Source organism: Vombatus ursinus, unplaced genomic scaffold (assembly GCF_900497805.2).
Source record: "Vombatus ursinus unplaced genomic scaffold, bare-nosed wombat genome assembly UNPS02006985.1, whole genome shotgun sequence".
In the NCBI taxonomy this organism is placed as follows: Eukaryota; Metazoa; Chordata; class Mammalia; order Diprotodontia; family Vombatidae; genus Vombatus; species Vombatus ursinus.
In genome coordinates, this window is record NW_020946763.1 from 1 (window position 1) to 5,977 (window position 5,977).

Here is a 5,977-nt window from a genome sequence, read left to right on the forward strand (position 1 = left end):
GTGTGACCTTGGGCAAGTCACTTAACTTCTGTCTTCCTCAGTTTCCTCAACTGTAAAATGGGAATAATAATGGCCCGTCCCTCCCAAGGTTGGGAATGTATGTTGACTTTTTATCTACTTATTTTTCATATCTTTAGCTGGTACCCACAAATACATACTTTCTTTTGGAGCCCTTGTCCCCAACAATTAGCTCAACTGGATTCTCTGCTGGCAATAAGTTAAATGATTTTATTCTTTTCTATATAAAATGAAAAAGGTTTCACAAACATTATTACTGAGAAGGAACAAAACACAAATGATTATTAGGGGGCACCCCTGCAATTTTATGTACTAATTCTTTAGAGTATATGGTGGTGGTGGTGGTGGTGGTGGGGTGTGTGTGTATGTATGTGTGTCCTCACCTGTCTTTAGACTGCTCATGTACTAATGCTGCCTATTGTTCTTTCTAGGTGTTACTATTTCAAGAAACCTTTTGGCAAGCAAATCTATGATAAAGAACACAAGTAATAGAGGAAGTTATAACTGTTATTTTTCAAGTGACAAACTGTTAATGTCAGAATGGCTCACGTAAGACTACTGATAAAACTATTCTGTAAAAAACTTTTTCACCACAAAAAGCTCTGGAAGTTTGGTGCGGTGATTTTTTTCTTTATGGTGTTTTTGATTTTAATGCAAAGAGAAGTAAGCATTCAAGATTCCAAAGATGTATCGGGGATTGATAAAAACAAAAACAATATGTTTGATCTAATGATAGAAGCTGTGAACAATATTAAAGATGTGATGCCCAAATTGCAGATAAAAGCCCCTGTTAGACAAAATAATAATGCTGGGGTTAAACCTTGTTTGCAAGGATATTACACAGCGGCAGAACTGAAGCCTTTTCTAGATCGCCCACCTCAGGACTCAAATGCCCCTGGTGCTTCTGGGAAACCATTCAAGCCTGACCATTTAAGTCCTGAAGAACAAAAGGAAAAAGAAGATGGGGAAGCCAAACACTGTTTTAATGCTTTTGTTAGTGATCGGATTTCATTGCACCGAGACCTTGGACCAGACACTCGACCTCCTGAGTATGTGGAAGACTACCTACCTACCCACCCATGGTTTTACTATTCACAACAGTGAAGTTAGTATGTTGAGATCAATATCTAGGTATCTCAGCTGAAGTGTGAAGGCAACCTTTTGAAAAATAACTTTAAGCTCGATATATAAGTAACCTTTTTTTTGCTGTTATTACAAATGATATGTCATAATAATGAATATTCAGAGCTTAAGAAATATTAGAGTTTAGAGGTTGTTGAGTCCAAGCTTCTTTTCCCCTTTTCCATTTTACTGATGAGGGATATTGAGGCCCAGAAAGCATAAACCATTTGCTTGGGATCACACAGCTAGCATGTGTCTTAGGTGAAATTCAAAGCTGGGTTTTCCTGACTTCAAGTCCATAATAATAATAGGTAGCATTTATATAGCATTTTAAGGTTTTCAGAGCACTTTAAATATACCATCTCATTTTATCTTGACACCTCTGAAAGGTAGGGGTTATTATTATCCCTATTTTACATTTGAGGAAACTGAGGCAGGCAGAGATTAAGTGACTTGCCCTGGGTCACACAGCTAGCAAGTGTCTAATATGGATGAATTTGAACTCAGGTTTTCCTAACTCCAGGTCACTTACTCATGGGCTTTTGGGAGAAGTCAGGGACATATGAATATTTAGAACTTAAGAGTTATTTTCTCATCTTTTCTGGCTAATAAGATTTATTAAAAATAATTTTGTATGGTTTATCTTATATTCAATAGTTTGGGGTGTATAGCAGCTTCACACACACAATTCTAGCTAAAACTTGACAAAAAAGAGAAAATGGTAAGCTATTTAAAGGGAAATCGGTTTAAATGTTCATATTTATGTTAATTCTTCAGAATTTCTCTATATCTTTGTTTATAGTTGTATGAATGAGTTACATAACTAGCATTAAAAAAAAACCTGTCACCACTGCCCCACCCTTTTCTAAATACTTATTTGAAACAGAAATACTTGTTAAGACAATAAAAATACCGAATTTTAACATTTTTTCCATGAAAATCTATATTATGGAACTTTAGATAGATTTCACATATTTTATTATGTTTTTGTTTGTTTTCCATGTGTCATACTAAAAAGTCAGGTTTGCATTTGTTAATCTTGTTTTTAATTATCATAGTCACGTATTCTGCATTTAAATAGGATTTAGGAGAGAGTGACTTTTTTTTTCTTTTTTTGGTGAGGCAGTTGGGGCTAAGTGACTTGCCTAGAGGCACACAGCTAATGAGTGTTATCTGTCTGAGAAAGATCCCGGGCCGGTGCTGTATCTACTGTGCCACCTTGTTGTCCCAACGTTACTTTTAAATTGTAGTTAGAATAAGAGAGAGAAGCGTTCGTTTTGGGCAACACTCTTCCACCTTGAATCCAGACTATAAATTGGGAAGATCCTCAGAAGTCGCCTAGTCCAACCCATACCTGACGTAGAACACCCCATACAACGTACCCACAAATGACGATTCAGTTTTTGCTTGAAGATTTAGAGTGAGGGGAGAACCTATAGACATCAGAAGTTTTTTCCTCATACCAAGTCTAAAGTTCCCTCATTTCTTACTCTAGGTCCGGCATTCTATCCACTGTGCCACCTAGATGCCCCATTGTCCCACTGTTGATTCATATTGAGGTTACAGTCCCTTTAAACACTTAGATCTTCTTCAGACTGCTGTCCAATCAAAGGTCCTCCTTTTATACTTTTAAGGTTGATTTTTTTTTTTAATCCAAGTATAAGCCTTCACATTTATCCCTGTTAAATTTCATCACCTCAGATTTGGTACAATGTAGCTTATCAAAATCTTTTTGAATCCTGATTCTCATCCAATGATTTTAGCTATCCCTTCCAGCTTTGTGAATCTATAAATTTGACAAGTATATAATTTGATAGTAGTTAATCTCTTTGAGTTCACTAGGTCTTCAGATCTACCCACCTCACCTCCCAGTGATGCTTCATTTTTTTTTCCTCCAAACCCTTCCCCCACCCCAACCTTCCCAGTGCCGTTGTTATTTCTCTGGATCAGAGGCAGCCTGGAGTAGTGGATGAAACTTGGAAATTTGTATAAATTTGCCAGGGAAACTTGTTCCTACCTTTTGTACATAGTAGTTATGGATGTGTAAATGCTTGTCTGACTGATAGTGTGACCCTGGGTAAGTCACTTACCTTCTTCGTGCCCTTGGTATATCCCTAAGTCATTAAGTTGCTGAGAAGGTGCCAGCATGCACTGGTAGAGGGAGTTTCCTCACCTGGAAGTTTGCTGTACCAATAAAATCACAGTCTAGTTCCTATCCCTAACCTCCCGTAAAAATTTGCCATTAAGAATTGATCTGATACAGCTTGAAAGTCAAAAGTTTATTTGTTTCCAGTACCTCAGGCATTTTAGGATTTAACTCCAGTCCTAGGCCACTCTGAGATGATGTGCATTAGCTTGTTCTGAGAAATCAGCAAAGAACTTTTTCAGCTTGCTCATAAACTGAGTTATACTTATCTCATACTGAGGAGGTAAACAAAACAAGGATCCTGCTAGACTTTTATGTAACTTGAGCTTCAGATAGGATCTAGTTGTTAAAAAAAAAAAAAATGGCAGGGCTTACATAATAAGTGTAACATGAACACCAAAAGTAGTGTGGTAATATCCATTGAAGGCAGGACAATATACAAAAAGGGTTAGTTTAAAAAATGAGACCAAGGGAGAGGTGTAAACAGAAAAGTTAGTAAAGGTTTGTCTTTGGTAGTATTATGATTTTGATGTCACTGAAGTTTGTAATGCTAGTTTTTCTTAAAAAAAAAAAGATTCTTTGAATAATTATGATACTGAATCTTATTTGCATGAAGTTTCTCTATTCCTCTCCCCAGCAATTCAACTTGTAGTTTCTTTTAAAGAAGTTAAAAACTTCTGGTATACTTGATTTATAATAAATGTTTTAACTATTGAACATTAGGTTGAACTGAAAGAGTGGGAGGAAACATGGTAGGAACAGATAGGCTATCAAGCCAAAGAGAGTAAATGGATGATGCATGTTCCTGATGATCTGGAACAGGAACAAAACGTAGTTAGATTATGAGTTTAAGCTTTCTAAACCCTGCTGGAGGGGCCTTTGTTAAAAGCAGAGAATTTGGTAAATTCTTGTGTTTGTTGTTGATAAATCCATCCCTCTGACAGTAGAGAAAACAGGGCTCCTCTGGGCCTGATTCAACCAAGAGGAATTGACTTTTGAAATAGAGTAGAAACCTTGGGAAAGACACCATACTCTCTTAGAGATCACGTTAGAATTTGGCCATAGTAACCTATATTTCGAAGAAGACTTCAGATAGACTAGACACGTAGGATTCTGTGGTTTGAAAATCTTAAAGCAAAGTTAGATCAAAAAAAAGGATGAGAAGTTCTCAAGAACTAAATTTTGATGATGCAATCACAAATGATTCCTGTAAGCAGAAGAAAATGGAAAGTATCTAAAAAGACAAATATGGCTACGCAAAGATCTTGTCAAAGCCAATTTTAAGAAAGAAAACATTTTGTTTTTTAACAAAAGCAATGATTTTAGCACCAGTCTTCACTGAACACCTTAAAAAGAAGAGGAGAATTTAAGCTTATAATTCTTGTGCAGCTCCATGTCTGAAAAGTGCATATAATATTCTGTTTTAGTATTCCTTTGGCTTAAGAGGAAAGAAATGTTTTTTCTTTTGTGCAGGACTTCAACTGACTTTTCATTTGCTTCATCTTCAACTTCCTTTTGGTTATTTTTTAATTTACACTGTTATTGTAGTCACTGCATATTTCTCTTGGTTCTATTTAATTTTGCTCTGCATCAATTTATACAAATTGTCCTTCATTTGTTCGCATTCTTCATTTTTGTAATTTCTTACTACATAATAATAGTTCTTTGCTATCTCATAGTAGAGGTTTCTTTTTAGCTGTTCTCAGTTAATGGCCATCAAATTTGTTTCCATTTCTTTGCTTTCATGAAGAGTATTGCAGTGGTTATTTTGGGATGCCTTTAGCAATTGTCTTGAAATTCTTGATTTCCTTCAAGATTCCATTAAACATTTACCTTATGCATTAGGCCTTTCCTGGTATCCACAGCTTCCTTCCTTCCTTCTTCTTTCCTTCTTCCACCTCCCACCCAACCCTATTTCTTCTAATTTTTAAATTTGTATTTTTATTTTTTCCAATTACATGTAAAAACAAGTTTTAACAATCATTTTTAAAAATTTTGAGTCCAAATTCCCTCCCTTCTTCCCCTCCCTCCTCAATTGAGAAGGCAAGCCCTTTGGTATAGGTTATAATGTGCAGTACAGTCATGCAAATCATATTTCCATATTATGTTGTGAAAGAGAACACAGACCCCTCCCCCCCAAAAAAAAACCCCACAAGAAATGAAGCAAAAAAAAATAGTATGTTTTGTTCTGCATTCAGACTCCACCAGTTCTTTCTCTGGAAGTGGCTAGCATTTTTCATCTTAAGTCCTTCAGAATTGTCTTGGATAATTGTATTGCTGAAAATAACTAAGTCTTTCACAGTTGATCATCATACAATATTGCTGTTACTGTATACAGTGTTCTGCTCGCTTCACTTTGCATTAGTTCATAGAAGTCTTTCTAGGTGTTTCTGAAATCATCCTACTCATTATTTCTTACAGCATAATAGCATTTCATCATAATTATATATCACAGCTTGTTCAGCCATTCCCTAATTGATGGGCATCCCCTCAGTTTCTAATTTTTTGTCACTGCAAAAAAATACATATTTTTGTACATATGGGTCCTTTACCTTTTTTTTAAAATTTTAAATCTCTGAGATATAGTCCTAACAGTGGTTATTACTGGGTCAAAGGACCCCTGCCTTCTATTTCACATTAACCATTGAAGCTTTCTGAGCAGGGATTAGTGTGGTCACACTTGAATTTTAG

General features: G+C 35.8%; 1 pseudogene; it reads left to right on the plus strand.

Annotated features, from left to right (window-relative positions):
* Positions 1-453: 453 nt before the first annotated feature.
* On the plus strand, positions 454-1,131 carry LOC114033414 (annotated as a pseudogene).
* Positions 1,132-5,977: the final 4,846 nt, after the last annotated feature.